General features: G+C 38.5%; 1 protein-coding gene across 5 annotated transcripts in view; it reads left to right on the top strand.

The window, feature by feature from the left end:
* Positions 1-17489, top strand: part of OPCML (opioid binding protein/cell adhesion molecule-like) — a 1134565-nt gene that overhangs the window by 859638 nt on the left and 257438 nt on the right. The gene's annotated exons all lie outside the window — the stretch shown is intronic.

The raw sequence follows: 17489 nt of genomic DNA, 5'->3' as shown, positions 1-17489 counted from the left end.
GTGGGCTGTCTATTCACTCTAATGATAGTTTCCTTAGCAGTGCAGAAGCTTTTTAATTTGATTAGATCCCACTTATTTATTTTTGTTGCTGCGGCCCCACTTCTTATACCTGCGCTCCAAACCTCTGCCTTCTATTCTAAGCCACTCCAAATTCTGTTGACAAGCTCACACTTGTGCTGGGGCACTCTCCTGAAGGGTCGCTTCCTCTACTTTTGTTTCTCTTTCTCCATACTTACCAATTTTCTTGAAAGTCCCGATCTACTGATTCTCCCTCTCCTATGCTCTTTGATGTTATGTGGCTATTTCTTTTATTTCCCCTTTGCTATCATTTTAATGGATGTCAGGAAGGAGAAAGAGCCACTATATGGGCTTAGTGAAATCTTCTATTTCGAGTTATGCTAGCTTGTCCAAGGAAAAGACACCCCTCGCCCCATGTGTCATTAAATAAATATATGGTACACACAGATCTACCAAGTGTGTTTTCCCATGTGTCGACTAAGCCTAACACGGACTAATGAAATTATCGGCCCCTTCATGAAAACCTTCAGCATGTATCTCCTTCAAAATAAAGCCCAAGCCTCTTAATACATTGTTAATAGATAAGCTCCTGTTGTGTTTGCCCCTTACCCACTTCGAATTGCAAGTTCCTGTAATACTGCTCATACCTCTCTCGCTTCCATGGCATCCATCTTACTTTTTTTTGTTGTTTTCCCTAGAATACACCATAGTTTTACTTCTTTTTCCTCCAAACAGTGCTCATCGTTCAAGGAATATGCAGTGCATTATATTTCAGAAATATTTTTTTGACTACTGCTCCCCAAATGGACAGGCAAAGTGCTAAGGTGCTATGCTTCCAAAGAAAAATATCTCTCTCTCTTTCTCTCTCCATATCTTTCATAACCTTCACTACATTTTACTTTCATTTATTTGCATATGTGCAGATAATCTCTTAAGTGTCTCAAGAGCATACAGAAACATTGTGTCAGTGGAGGTCATATTTAGTTGCAAGTGACAAAACCCAGATACAGTGGCTGAAGCAGATAGGAGTTGGTTTTTCTCAACAAAGACTTCTGAAGGTGTGCCTTGCAGAGCTGGGCAGTGAGCTTTCATGTCTCAGGTATTGTCTTTCCTTTCTCTGTGCCACCTTTAGTTTATGGTTCTTATTCTAATGCTTATGAATTCCTGGTCTCAAGATGCCTGCTCCAAATTCAACCTTACTTTATTACTGTAGACCAGAATAAAAAAAAGAAAGAGAGAGAAGAATGGCAGCATCAGTACCTGGAAAATCAAAATTCCCAGGGTCCTTTGGCAAATTTCTGCCTACTTTTCCTTTGACAGAATTGAGTCTCAAGGTCCCCTCTGGTTGTAAGAAAGTCTAAGAAGACATTTTTTGTTGTTTAATCTAGGCACATCACCACCTTAAACAGCACTGAGCTTCTCTTAGTAAGGGAGAAGGGGAACATGGGTATGAGGAAGCAATTAACAGTATGCAGACACAGTTGTTGCTTATTTTAATATCCTCTTTGCACAATACCTGGCTCATAGTAAGCACTCAGCAAATATTTATAGAAAAAGACATTGAATTTAAGACATGGAAATAAACTCATTCTCTAGAAGAAAGTTGAGCTGCAAAGAGTTTAAATGACCTCACCAAGATTCACAACGAGACATGGCAGAACTGTGAGAAGTTCTAGGAAAAAGATAAAATCTGAAATCTCTTTCAACCATCCTGCAGGGAGTTTAGTTTATATTCTAATTTCTGGAACTAATCTGGTGTGATAAATTGGAATAATGTATCATGTGTTCTCTTATGGTTTGAGATTCTTATTACTGGGTCACAACAATCCCAGTCAGACTCACGCGCCTCCTATTTTCACGCTGAACCCCTGTCACTCCTGGATGCCTGTTTGAAGTGTCTGCTCTCTCCACGGTGGCCCTTGATTATTTCCAGCCCAATAAAATAGAATGGGCTTTCAATTTCTAAAGGAAAATCAAAACAAATTACAGAAAGCCTTAACAAGAAGGAAAAGGTGGTGGCCTGTACCACTTCACTTCCTCAAATGGGTTATTTGATTTTGCTTAATTGTTGGTGAAATTTTCTCAAATTGGCAATTATAATCTGGAGCTGATTGCTTACCCAGGTAATTTACAGATTTCTCATTTGGCAAAAATGCTTTATAACACTTACCATGAAGTATGGTGTCATCATCCTTCAGCTGAATTTTCATATATATATATATATTTTTTTTTTTTTTTCCTTCATTTGGAGGATGTTATTACCTTTGCCCACAGGAAGTTTAGGTGCTAATTCTGTTAGCTGCATGTTTTTGATGAAATCAAGTGGTTGTTTGTACAGTTTGTTTTAAATCATTTAGGGCCCCAGTGGAATTGATTAGGTGTTTCCCAAAGCAAACTAAATAATCAGGCTAAGTTAGATATTTTTCAGGGTGTTGCAGTATTAACAGTAAGTTGTGCTTTTTGGTCCTGATGGGGGATTTTATGAGGCAGCTGTCTCCTGTGCCTTCTATCTTATAACATAGTCTTACACTAACTCCCCTTGTCAGTCTCGTCTGAAATCAAAGTTTAATTATCCTTATTTGCTCTTGTACTGTGCATTAAGATAGAGTTTATCCAGTAGTCCAGCTGTTTTGAAGATAATTAGTAGAGAATTCAACCTGCTATAAAATAATCCTTCTGGGCAAGGAGCCAGGGGCTGTGGATATATTCTCCAGTGATACCAAATTCTTCACCACTTGTAAGTCACAGATTTCCTATCTCAAGTCAAATACTGTGCACTGTATTATCAAATTAGTAGTTTGAATTGCAAAGGATGGTTTCCATTCTTAGTAAGTGTCTACTTTAGGCAAATTATACTATTTCCATTATGGAGGGACCTTTAAAATCAGTGTAAATGCTGGTCCATGATCAATTTCAATACAATGGTCAATGGGTATTTTATTTTTTATTTTAGCATGAATTTGAGTAGTGGGTGGCATCTTTGCACATAAATGTTGGTGATGACTGCTTTGTTTAATTATTCATTCACCAAACATTCATGAAGCACCTATTCTGAGCCAGGCACCATTCTAATTACCTGGGATGAAGTTGCGTGAACAAGATTTGCTAATTCCTGCCTCTGGAAGCTTAACATTACAGAGGAGTTATATTTCCATGGTTTATTTTCTATAGTAGTGAAAGCACCTCTCTTGGGTGATTTATTAATTTTCCACCAAATGATTGATTTATTAATTTTCCACCAAAGTGGCCAGCTGGCTTTGGATCTGAGACTGAATAGGCAGCAACATAGTCAGTTTCTCTCTACTGCAGCCTACTAGTGTCATCTGTCCTGTCTGTTCCATGCTGTGGCTTGGAGGGAAACTGCCAAGTCCCAAAAGATGCCTGATCCTATAGATGCATGAGCTGCATGGCAACGAGTGTTAATTACCAGCACCTAATTACAGCACTGATTTTATATGGAGTAAATTTAGTGCTGGACTTGCCAACTTTCTCCCACTTTCTTTGCATACAGCAGCTCATTCTTTCCACAGTATTGCTAATGAGAGAAAGAGAAGCAAAAGGCAAACCTGATCTTCCTATTGAACTTCAGGTTCTTGAATTTTCAGGTCTGCTAACATTGCTTGCAATAAATGATGCTTTTCTTCTGCTGCTTTTGATTGAAGAACACTAGAAATCAGTTGGGGAGCAGGTGCTGCATTGTGTTAGATTAACACTGATTGAATTCTTACACAGCCAGCTGATTGAAGCACGTGTTCTGCAAGCTTATGATTCTGCAAACACTAGGTTGCAACCGGGAGGGTATTTTGCTATATCATGTCCCTTAATCAACACCCTTGAATCTGTCAATACCGTCAACCGGAGCTTAGATTCCTTGGTCCACTCTGTGAAATAGCACCCCACGCTGGTAACAAGCACAAAAATGGATTTCTGGAGAAGGAAGAGACTTGGTTTCAGATGCCGTTTTCCTCTTGTGCTGAGTAGATGAACATTTAAATCATGACGATGATCAGATGTTCATCTGACTTGGTAATGACACTGGACAGACATGGGCCTTTTATTCTCCATCTAATAGCATTCAATTTGCTAACAAGATGAAAAAATGTGAGTTACTGGCACAAAATACTTGAAACCCTCCATGGGACCACACCAGGTGCTCTCACTGGATGGCCCAGGCCAGCACTGAACATGTAGCTGACACTCAGTAACTGTTACCCTTCACTTTAAAAATGCATGCTGTATAAGCTGTGTGACACTTTAGAGGCCATCCTACTGGGGAGAAAATGGACTTAGTTGCCAGGAGAAATAACACAGATGCAGACACGATTGCAAATAAGGACTTGGACAATCCCATGTAAACCAACAGATCATAATTTTTCCATAAGGACATTAACCTAGTCTTCAACCTACCCAGCAAGCTGCCAGTGGGCTCCCTAGCAGTTTCGACTGGGAATAGCCACACAGGGAAAGATCAGGAGGTATCAGCAGTGAGTGCAAACAGCTTCCCAACATCAAATGCACGCTGATCCATTCATTCTCTCACGGTTCACATACTCAGATGTTTTTCATCAAGTATATATTGTGTAACATAAAATTACCTTAGTGACAAAGAAGAAATGATCAGTGCCTTAGTTACCTCATATGTAAATGAGGACTATGATAGTACCTACTACTTCACAGGTTTGTCACAAATCTCAAATGACTAATGTGTGTAGAACAATATCTTTCATCTACTGACCCACCTATGCAACATCGAGATCAATGTTTGATATTTTTAGGGCTCTGATGAGAGAATGAATCAATCCCCTGAAAGGTTTTGTATGCTTGTTTTGCATGTTATCTTTATACAAATGCACTTTCTATATAGAGGTCTCATGATTTCTTACAACATTTCCCTTTAAACTAACAGTTGCTTTCTAGCTGAGGCATACAGCATAGTCCTAAATCCTGCTGGATGAGGACTGAAGTAATGGTGGGCTATAATAACCCAATGCCATGGCCTTTGGTCTCTCTTCTTTTATGCTGCAGCCCAGAATCATCTACCACTGTGCCTGTGCACACACACACGCATGAGCACACACACATACACATTTAACCATGCCAGGCACATATAATATTTGAATGTATGATCAAATAAATGCATGCATAACCAGTGACAGAAAAAAAGAATTTTTTTTTTTACACTAACGATTCCGTTTTTCTTCCTCTGTCTTCAGCACTGATACTCAGAGAAGAAATAAGCCAGTCACTTCCTGCAATGAGCTCTCTCTTAGCTTTCCTTCGACAATAGTGATTTCATTATACTAATAGCCTCTGGGGAATTTCAATGCATTGTTTAAATTTGTGGTTCTCGAAGTATACTCACCATATCAGTAGCATCAGCCTTACCTGAGAACTTGTTAGAAATGCAAAGAAACTGGGAGAAAGTTGGCAAGTCCAGCACCAAATTTACTCCATATAAAATGAATGCTATAATTAAGCGCTACTCATCCAGAAGCTCTGGAATCTTATTTGAACGGCCTTTGCAGATGATTCTGACACACACTGAAGTTTAAGAACCTGGCCTAAGTGAAACCTAAACTCACATCATATTTTGTTTAATTTGCTGTGTCTTGGGCCAGTGTGTTCCAGTGTCATTACATAGAAGGTGGTCCAGGAAACTTGTTCAGAATGCTGCTTCTGTCCGTATACAAGTTGTATGTTACAAGACATTGTCTCTTAGCATTGTATAGGAGCACTCCCATAATTTTTTTCCCACAAATATTTGCTTAAGGGACTATGCAAATTTTAATTCCTTGTTAACTTCTCTATAAAGAAGTTATAAAGATACATTTAGTGTGGGGAAAATGAAAGTGCCCCATTCATTCTGTTGATACATTTCACAAAGTTTATCTCATGAGATGAAGAGTCTCTTAAGGTTGAGCAACTTGCACGAGATCTCACCGGTGAGTAGATGGCAGGGATGAGTTTGAATGCAGGTGTACTGATTCCACAGACTGTCTTCTCGAATCCTGTGTCATACCACTCTTCATGCGTCATAACACCTCTTCTCTGCCCTCCAGAGATGTTAAATATCATTTTTTGACATTGAATCATCTCAGTAAAGAATATAGCTAAGAAGAGTGTTTTTCTAAGCTATCTCTGACACTGGCTCTAGTTTTGAACCAATGGATAATGTCACAGGCATTTTTCTCTTTCCATACCCGTGGCTAGGAAGCGGATTGGTTTGGCTTTCAGAATCACAATTTTATCAATACACAGAGAGTGTCTTTGCCCTCCTCCTCAGAACAAAACCATTGCTGTTAACTGCAAAATTTGGACTGTCAGTCATCCAAACAACCTCTGCTCTTCATAAACTTGTCATTCCAAGTCAATAAGAAAACAAAGAAGGGGTTTACTCCACGCAAGGAAACCTCACCACATAATCCAGTGAAAATCCCGACACAACAGTCAAATTGCCCTTCACAATTTAAACGATATTATTGAGTGTTTTCTTGATATATTCTGAAAATAATCCTAGAAATGCATTAAAAATAATTGTGGAGACCTGCTTTACAGACTGAAACAGCAGCCTCAGGATTTGTTCCATGTTGCACATAATCCATGGGACAGCGCAGGGGCACAAAGAACCCAGTCGATTCCTCTTATTAACATTTTGTTTCTCAAATAGACAAAAAAAGCTTTTTTTTTTTTAACATTTCAAATCTATTGAACAATATCCTCTTTTGGTGAAAATGCAGCCTCGTACTACATAATGTAAGGTCATGCAGTACCAATTCCATCAAAAACCGTGATACCGTCATTATTTCCAGGCTGCATTGAATAGCCTATTATTCCTTGAAAGAGGTTAAAAAAGACAATTACTAAATTATAGCCTCTAATTGGAAAGGTCTTGGCAACCATCACATCTAATACCCTGTAATTCAGATTGGATAACTGAGGCCAGGAAAGCTCTTCGATTCCCCAAGGCCACACCCAAGGTCTCAACTCGGTGGCAAAGTCAGGGAAATCAGGACTAGATTGTGGTACCAGTTCCATGCTCTTGTTTCTCCTTTGATTTGTTCAGAGAGCATGCGTGATGAAAAATGTGCTCATCCATTTAGCTTCTTTTTCTTTCCAAAAATGTTCATGTTGTGTCTTGCCCATACAGGAAGGTGTGGGTTTTTTGTTTGTTCGCTTGTTTTTAAGTTTGATTTTTGGCAAGAATCATGAAAAAAAAAAAATCATATGATTCCTACACAAAAAACTGATGATAATTATTATCATATATGTTTTTGGTATCTAAAAAAAGAAACATTTCCAAACTTTTTTTAGGAATCCTCACAAACTTCCCTTCTGCTAAAGAAATAGGTGGTAGAATCACCATTTTCCAGATAAGAAAAGTGAAAACCAGAACGGTTAAGTGACTTTGTATGAATGGCACAGCAAGTTATCCCTGGATTTTTAAAGTCTCTTGGAGTACATTATACAGAAAATCGCAAAGAGCCCAATTCGCAAAGCAAATTAGTAGAATATCTGTTTTATATCAAACATTTAACTTAAAAAAAGTCCAGCCCTCTGCTTTGCAGAGAGGGTGGAAGCAATTGCAGAAAGAAAGTAAAGTGGCAGATGCAAATTAGTCTGGAGATATTACAAGAACCAAATCACTTTCAAAATACTTGGTACTTAGTACTTCAATTTGGAAGTTGATTTTGTGACAAACAGGAGAGTTGCTTTGAGATGGAAAACGATATGATATGACCTAAAATGGTGAGATTAAGATGGGAGAAACTAATTTAAATATGAGTTCTGCTTTTAATTCTCAGAATATTTGAGGGATTTAAAAAGAAAAGAATAGAATAGAAAGAAAGAAAAAAGTAGCTTTCTATGTTGAAGAAAGGCTGTGTTTTAAGTTTTGCAGAAGAACATCGGATTTGTGTCAGGGATCTCAAATTGCAAATCAATGCTACAGCACTTCTTGCTATCCAGATTTTATATGTGTGTGTGTGTGTGTGTGTACATATGTATGTACAGGCTATATGTGTGTGTGCGTATACATATGTATGTACAGGCTATATGTGTGTGTGTGTAGCTTCAGGCAGAGCAGTTTATAAGAACTGCATAGATTGAGATACAGAAGTCCAAGCCTTGAGCAGAGCATTCAAATCAACGTAATATTTAAAATGGCAAAACTGACCTTAATGGGATAAAGCTAAATCAAGGAAGATTTGGTCTCATAGCAAGAGAGAAAAATTCCTAACAGTGATACATATGAGATGGTAAAATAATTTCCTGAGGGAATTGTCATTCTTCCTGTTATTATTCATAGTTTATCAAGTGCCTACAACATTTACAGTAAATCTTATTTAAAATAGAATTAGTTATAGTCTCTACCAAATGACCCTACATTATTTGTGTGGTTTTAGCTAGCTAGAAATATCTCGAGGGGCTGCTGAGTAGCATAACAAATGCCCCTCTTGTCCAGGATGGGCGTCTGTTTTCTGGCACAGCAGTCAGAAAATCTGCTTACAGGTCCGTCTGGTTTTGTGTGCCACAGCCCTTTGACTTTGCTATCCTCCAAGAGGAAGTGTTTCCCTCTGTAAATGGGGTCTAGGTGGGAAGGAAAACAGTACTGGTGGACCTGTGGGTGATGTATCCAGAATAGGGCATTCTAAACCTCAATGTGGGAGAGAAGAACACACCGTGAAATGAGTATAAAGTTTCAATAGTCCTAGAAACCTGGGGTCAATGGACAGCTTCAGGAACCTTCTCAGAATACTGGAGAACAGGAATACGAAATGCTCCTACTGGAGTGTATTGAGTAGCCAAGGAATTGGAATAATAAGAGGCAATCTCCACTTTGGTTCCAGAGAATTCATGTGCCAGCCATAAACTGAGACCATTTGTATAAAATGTGTGGTGCTTTGAAACATCTTTGCATTTGGAGTATGAGTTTGAGGGGAAAAGTATTTCTTCGGTGAAGTCAATCAGATCCCATCATCTGCAAGTTAATCCAAAGTCAGTTTCTGTAGACTGCAGGGAGCTCCCATCTTTCTCACCAGTTCTTTTGGTAAGGACAGATCAGACCTTCATTAACTGATCCAGCCAATCATGACTGAGACAGCCTCGAATGTCATTGTTAAAACTCCGTTTTCCAAGGCAAGGCATTGTGATTTCTGTCTTCATTTTCACTGTTGTTGTATTTGGAATTGTCACGTCCCCCAAAGGCAAGTTGCACAGTCTGAGTTAGAATTGATGATCTTCACACATCTGCTTCAGGGAACTTGGGGCCAACACCTGAAGGACTGCTTGATGCTGATCAACTGGAAATAGACCAGAAGGTTTGGAGAGAGATCACAGATGGACCAGAATCAAGGAATGGACAGCTCTGTAGGTTGGGTGGACAATAAAATGACAGCAGGCGGGAATAGGCATGAAGTGAACATGTCCCGTGCCCCATGACTCAAAATAAATAGCAAATAGAACAATAACAGAGGCCCCGAGGAAGTTGCTGTTCCTTTTGGGATCCCTTGTATTAAACCAGAATTTACACACTGCAGATGCCATTGAACTTGGGGCTAATTTAATGATTTACATTGTCACGAAAGGATTAGTGAAACCTCCCATTTCGATGGCCTGTTCCTAATTTGCATCTTTAACGAGGTGGGAGCCAAGCCAGGTTCTGTTCCTTTGTGTTTACTTCTCAGGAACTGTGTTGTTCTGATAATTACAAATAAATCTTTCTTCCTTTTCTTAAACTGACTGAGTAAAAGATGTTGGGAGTGTGTTAACTCCATAGCGTGAATAACCATCAAAAGGGAGAAGTAAAATCCAATTATAACTCCTTCAAAAATGTAATTAATGTTTTCCTCCCAAAGAGGATGGGTGCTACATTTCATTGTGAAACGTTTGTCTTCTCCTTCCTAGTTTCTTGTAGCTTGTCTAAGAGGACCTTGTACCACAGGCAGGGGTGCCTCCAAATCAGGATGTCACGACCAGGCGTGTCATGAGAAATGACAGAACCAAGGGAAATGTAGGTTAGAGAGAATTAAAGCCTCGACTCAAAATTTGATAGAGAATTTTTCTGATTAATTTCTAAAGAACTCAGGAAAGCAAAGTAAATCTCTCAAAACTGACCAATTTTCCAGGTCTGTCAAAGAACCGACGGGGGGAATATATGTATTTCTGAATTCAACTGACACTGACACACCATTCAGGCTTAGTTAAGAGCCATTCCAGTGACCACAGAAACCGAAAGGGAAATTCCAGCTCCTACCTATTGCAATAGACTATTGGTGTGGGGGTGGCAGGGCAAGAAGAAACCTGACTAGGAGTATTTTTTGGAGCAACTCTTAATCCAAAGATGCTTATTTAAAAGTTTCATTGATGATATGTAATTTAATTGAATTTTGGCATTAGTCTTGATATCAAATTAAAACTCAGCCATATACAATCACAAATCTTCTGCAGATAATTTATTATTTAGGTTAAGATGGATTAATAAGAGAGCTTTTAGTGGGTACTGAAGAGATATTGACTCTTTAATATCTAATAGTTGTACCAATCTTGAGCCCAAACTTTTTCTCGTATAACTTTAAAACAAATGAGAAATTCAAGTGAAGAAAATCAACCTAGGAGAGACATTGATCATCTTACAAGAATGACTACGAAGTTATTTATTTGCCTGTCTGTTTGTTGGTTTTCGAGCAAATTCACACTCAAAGCAAAGTTCCACAAGAACAAAGATTTTTGTTCACTTTTTAATGCATAGATGATATTCAGCATACAGTAGGCACTAAAGAAACATCTGTTGAATTAATGAATCCATGAGTTTTATAACTATAGTTTTTATTTTCATAACAGGATTAAGAAACTTTTTTCTATTGAGGTTAGAAAAATATATATTAAATTTCACAAAAGCCAACAAAAGAATTTAATTTAGATTTAATATCTGTATCCCCTATAGAAATGGCTTAATACTCTTATGTGTCAATTAATATATTGTGCTTTATATTTGAGTCATAAGATATAATATGAATTAGGGATAAAGCATGAGTTTTACAGTCAAACTAGCTCTACCACTTACTAACTATATGACCAAGGCCCACATACCTGACCTTTCTGAGACTCAATTTATTAATCTATAAAATGGGAATAAAGTCACCTATCTCATAGATGTTGACAGAATTCACATAACAGCTCTGAATACAATGTCTGGCACATATATACTTAGCACTTAATGTCAGTAGCTAACATTATTATTTTAAAAGTAAGGAAGTTGAAGTTCAGAGAAGTTATTTAAGTTACCCAAAGTCATATATCTGGTAAATAGCAGAGCTTGGATTTGATGTTGAGTTTTGTAACTCCAAACGACTTACTTTTTCCAGTTAGAGAGGTGTAGTTTGGGAGATACAGAACATCTCAACCTTAAACAAACACACAAACTAAATTTTTTTCTATGAAAGTGCTATACCTCTCAACTTTCACTTTTTTATTTTTCTTGCAAATCGTTTAATACCACATTAGAGCATAGCATAATGTAAATAAAAACTCCTTCAACTACTTAGTTTAAGTTGTATCTTAAACTGATAGGAACATTAAATCTAGAATCAGAATCCTGTAAATGAGTTTGAGGTTTGGCTCTTCTGAGTGACCTTGAGCACATTATTTTGCCTCTACTCCCCAGTCCAAATGATGGGAATATCTATGCAGATGGTGTATGCTGGTGAAAAGCGGAATGCATGCAGGGGAATGACACCTTGGGGGCCCAGTGTGAAGGAGGGTCATACGTTATAAAGGCTGGGAGAAAAGAAATTAGTATCTAACATTTGTTGCCTATATAATGGGAGAAAGATTTTACTGAGGAGTGATCAGCTATTACTTATGGTTGATTTAGGTCCTTTACCTAGGTCTTGGCCCAGAAAGTTCCATTCTCTCCCTGGTTTCTTTCTAGAGGAACCTCCTTATCCCCTCTGTGTTGCTCTGTGAGCACAAACTGCTCTGGGTGGGCCATAGGCAGGCCTTGGCTCTGAGCACACTTTCTCCTACAGGTGCTTAATTAGTGTCCCGAAGTTGATTGCTCTCTCTTGACTCCAAAGCTACTCCTTTTAGCAAGTGTTTAAAGAGATTGGCTCTGTTTTACCATGTCAGTAGTAAAAAAGAAAAGAGAGAAAATAATTTTTTAAAAGGATACATTATAAAATATAAACAAGATGTAGCATTTTCTTCATGGCCTCTTCCTCTAAGTAACAGGGATTCTTGTGGTCTTTGCTGTGTCTTTTATTAGCGACTCCATCAGCTTGGGTGGGAAACGCCACTAGAAAATGAGATTTTGGAGGCAAGTCCTGCAGTGTCAAAACATGATGAGCAATCGTTTGGCTTCACTCTCTTCCAGCTGCGTTGTCCTCCAGGCTCAGGAGGACAACCACAGACTGCCATCCATTCTTGGCAGGAGACGTCTGGTAGTTTGGGAGATGACTTAGCAGCTTCGATGATCCTCTCCCATCACTAAGGCCATGCTTGGCCCATGCTTGACTGAGAAGAGATGCCACGGGTACAGAGAGGGAGGCAGCAGGATGGCACAGGAGGGCAAGCAGGCGGCTGCTACTGCAGAATCCTTCACAGCCGGGAGCGGCTTGTCTATATCATTAATGAAGCCAGGCACCCCACTGCCAGAGTGAGCAAGCGGGGGCCTGGCTAATAGGCCCCCAGAGCGGACACTGACCAGTTTCTCTACTGGAATATAAAGAGCTTATCAACAGTGTCATCCGTAATGTTGACGCTAAGTAAAATAATTCCTTGGAAAACTTCAAAATTAGCATTTAAGAATGAAGGATCGTTACAATTCCAGCAAAGGTAGCGCGGCTGCCGCTGCCCCTAGCTCCCTCCTCCATGCATCTTCTCACTTGACTGCACTTAGAGCCAGGGCCCTTTTCTCTTTACGATTCTGAACCTGAAATTTTTATTCTGTGGCCCTGAGGGAGGTGCATCAGGTCTGTCTTTATGTGGGCATCGGAGCAGCTGTCTGCATGGTAGGATATCTTTTAGCACCTCGCCAAGGGGCGTATTTCTCTTCCTATTTCGGAGGAAATCATGCCCATTAATATCACCCCTTTATACGAGGTAATGCTGATAATCGCCCGGAGAAGACCATTACTAAAATATACAGGTGACCGGAGAGGATGTGGGTTGACGAGAGGGACCACAATATGGTGTGCATTAGCCCGGATTGGGGTCAGCAGAGCAGATGTCTGATCGGGAGCATCTGGAGCCCAGCCCCGAGGGGATGGCTTGATCGTGGTAATTCAGCTCCAGGGATAAACCAGAGTGGTTCACAGCGCTTGAAGCCCCACAGCTACCTGTGAAACTGCAGCCTATGGATCCAAGCACATTCTGGAATACATGTGAGTTTATAAAGAACTTTGCAAAGGAAAAGAAAACTTAGCAGAGGAAGAAATTGAGATAAAACCTTCCCTAAAAAAAAGGCTTTGAGAATGCATATCATCCACCACCCCCTCTGCCTTTCCCAAATAATTCTCTGGGATAACTATTAAATAAGACTCACATGTTCACAACCGTGGCATGAATTTTGATACCCGAAGACCAAGGATTAATAACTATATCTTTTTCAATAACATCCTCCTTCGTGGTTTAAGTATATCTCTCCCTTTTTTAGAAGGGTTTTATTGAGATATAATTCATATACCATACAATTCACCCATTTAAAGTGTGCACTTCAGTTGTTTTTAGTATATTCACAGAGTAGTACGACCGTCTACACAATCCATTTTAGAATATTTTCATCACTCCCCAAATTAACCTCAAACCTATTAGCAGTCACTCCCCATTTCCTTCTAATCTTCTCCTCTCAATCCTAGGCAACCAATAAACTACTTTCTATCTCTATGTATTTTCTATTTTGAACATCTCCTATAAATAGAATCCTACAATATGCAGTCTTCTGTTGCTGTCTTTTATCATTTAGCATGTTTTCAAGGTTCATCTGTGTTGGAAGCATGTATCAGCACTTTATTCTTTTCATACGGCTGAGTATTATTTCACTGTGTATATACCATATTTTGTTCATCCATTCCTCAGTTAATAACATTGGGCAATTTTTTTGTCTATTATGAATAATGCTGCTATGAACATTTGTGTACAAGTTTTTGCGTGGACTTATGTGTTCATTTTTCTTGGGTATGTAGCTGGAAGTAGAATTGCTGGGTCATATGGTAACTCGTGTTTAACGTCCTGAAGAACTGCCACTCTTTTCCAAAACAGCTGCCTCATTTGACATTCCCACCAGCAGTACATGAGAGTTCTAATCTCTTCACACCCCAGGTAACATTGGTTATTTTATTTCTTTTATTTCTTTTTTATTATCAAATATTTTAATATTCTTACCTTAATAGAGTTTAATTTTTAGAGCAATTTTATGTTCACAGCAAAATTGAGAGGAAGAGAGTCTCCAGAGAGTGTCCATGTACCTCCTTCCCCTAAACATGTAAAACATCCCCATCATCAATATCTCCCACCTCGGGGGTAGATTTGTTACAACTGAGGAACCTATATTGACAAATTATCATCACCCCTGGACCATAGTTCAAAATAGTGTTCACTCTTGCTTGTATAAATTTCATGGGTTTGGACAAATGTATAGTGACATGTATCTGCCATTATAGTACCGTACGGAGAAGTTTCACTGCCCTAAAAATCCTCCGTATTCTGTCTATTCATCCCTCCCTCCCCACTTACCGCGGGGAACCACTGATATTTTTACTGTTTCCATAGTTTTGCCTTTTCAAAATGTCGTGCAGTCTGAATCATATATGTAGCCGTTTCAGATTGGCTTCTTTTTACTTAGTAATATGCATTTAAGTTATTACCATGTCTTTTCATAATTTGGTAACTCATTTCTTTTTAATGCTCATTAATATTCTGTTGTCTGGATATACCACAGTGTATCCATTCACCTACAGAGGACATCATGGTTGCTTCTAAATTTAGGCAATTATGAATAAGCTTCTGTAAATGTCTGTCTGCAGGTATTTGTTTGGACATAAGTTTTCAACTCCTTTGGGAAAATAGTAAGGCAGACAATTGTTGGATTATATGGTAAGAGCATGCTCAGTTTTCTAAGAAACTGTCAAACTATCTTCCAAAGTGGCTGTACCATTTTGCTTTCCCACCAGCCATGAATGCGAGCCTCTCTTGCTCCACATCCTTGCCAACATTTGGTGTAGTCAGTGTTCTGGATTTTGGCCATGCTAATAGTTAGCGATATCTCATTATTGTTTTAATTTACATTTCCCTAATGATATACAATATGAAGCATCTTTTCAAATGCTTATTTGTCATCGTGTGTCTCCTTTGGCGAGGTGTCTATTAAGGCTGTGGTCCCCAGCCCTCAGGCTGCAGACTGGTACCAGTCCACGGCCTGTTAGGAACCGGGCTGCACAGCAGGAGGTGAGTGGCAGGCAAGCGAGCAAAGTATTTACAGCTGCTCCCCATCACTGACATCACCGCCTGAGCTCCGCCTCCTGTCAGATCAGCAGCTGCATTAGATTTTCATAAGAGCTTGAACCCTACTGTAAACTGCACATGTGAGGGATCTAGGTTGCGCTCTTTATGAGAACCTGATGATCTGAGGTGAAGCTGAGGCAGTGATGCTAGTGCTGGGGAGCGACTGCAAATATCGATTATCATTAGCAGAGAGGTTTACTGCAGAATAAATGTAATGTGATTGAAACATCCAGAAACCATCCCCCACACTGGTCTGCGGGAAAATTTTTTTTCATTAAACTGGTCCCTGGTGCCAAAAAGGTTGGGGACCACTGTATTAAGGTATTTGAGTCATTTTTTAAAATGGGTTGTTTGTTTTCTCAAGGAGTTTTAAGAATCCTTTGTATACTTGGGGTAACAGTCCTTTATTAGACATATATGTTGCAAACATTTTCTCCCAGTTTGTGGCTTTTCTTTTTATTCTTTTTACAGTATCTTTTGTAGAGCAGAAATTTTTTATTTTAATGAAGTCCAGCTTATTAATTCTTTCTTTCATGGATTGTGCCTTTGGTAATTGTATCTAAAAAGTCATTGCCAAACCAAGGTCATCTAGATTTTCTCTTACTCTTTTCTAGGAGTTTTATAATTTTATGTTTCATCTGTGTTCTATTTGGAGTTATTTTTTGTGATAAATGTAAATCCTGTGTCTAGATGTCTAGATTCTTTTTTTCCCTTTTTTTCTTTTTTTTTTTTTTTTTTTGCTTGTGAACATCCAGCTGTTCCAGTTCCATTTGTTGAAAATACTGTCTTATTTTCATTGTACTGTTTTTGCTCCTCTTTGAAAGATCAGTTGACTATATTTATATGGGTCTATTTTTGCCAATACTGCACTGTCTTGATTACTGCAGCTTTTCAGTAATTCCTGAAGTCAGGTAGTGTCAGTCCTCTAACTTTGTTCTTTTCCTTCAATATTGTATTGGCTATTCTGGATTTTTTGCCTCTCTTTATAAACTTTAAAATCAGTTTGTCAATACCCACAAAATAACTTGCTGGAATTTTGATTGGGATTGCATTGAATCTATGGAACATATTGAGAAGAATTGAAATCTTGACAATATTGATTTTTATTATTCATGAACATAGAGTATCTCTCCATTTATTTAGTTCTTTTGATTTCTTTCGTCAGGTTTGCAGTTTTTCTCATATTGATCTTATTCATATTTTGTTAGTTTTATATCTAAATATTTCATTTTGGGGGTGCAAATGTAAATGATATTGTTTTTAATTTCAGTTTCTACCTTGTTTCTTGGGGACATATAAGAAAGTGACTGGCTTTTGTATATTAACTTTGTATTCTGCAACCTTGCTGTAATCACCTATTAGTTCCGGGAGTTTTTTGGTCAGTTATTTCAGATTTTCTACATAGATATGTCATCTGTGAACAAAGACAGTTTTATTTCTTCCTTCTTAATTGCATACTTTCATTTCCTTTTCTTGTTTTATTGCATTAGCCCAGGATGTTCAATACAATGTTGACAGAAGTGGTAAGAGGAAACATCTTTGCCTTGTTCTTGAGTTCTTTACTTTCTCTTTTTCTTTTCTCCTTCCTTCCTTTCTCTCTCTCTTCTTTCTTTCTTTCTTTCTTTCTTTCTTTTCTTTTCTTTTCTTTTCTTTTCTTTTCTTTTCTTTTCCTTTCTTTCTTTCTATTGTCTCTCTCCTTTCTTCCTTCCTTTCCCTCCCTTCCTTCCTTCTTTTTTCTTTCTTTCTCCTGGCATTCAAGAGGACAGGAAGTGGTATTTTATTATAGGTTTGATTTGCATTTCTTTGGTGGCTAAAGATATCTACTTTCTGTTCATGTGCTTATTGGCCATTTGTATATCTTTGGGGGAAATATCTACTCAGATCATTGTTTTTAAAAAGTGGTATCCCAAGAATGGAAAGACAAGCACCACATGTACTCACCATCAAATTGGTATTAACTGATCAACACATAA

Source organism: Propithecus coquereli, unplaced genomic scaffold, assembly GCF_000956105.1.
Source record: "Propithecus coquereli isolate 6110/MARCELLA unplaced genomic scaffold, Pcoq_1.0 Scaffold209, whole genome shotgun sequence".
In the NCBI taxonomy this organism is placed as follows: domain Eukaryota; kingdom Metazoa; phylum Chordata; class Mammalia; order Primates; family Indriidae; genus Propithecus; species Propithecus coquereli.
The sequence above is the reverse complement of the archived record's forward strand: the minus strand, read 5'-3'. Positions and strand labels throughout refer to the sequence as shown.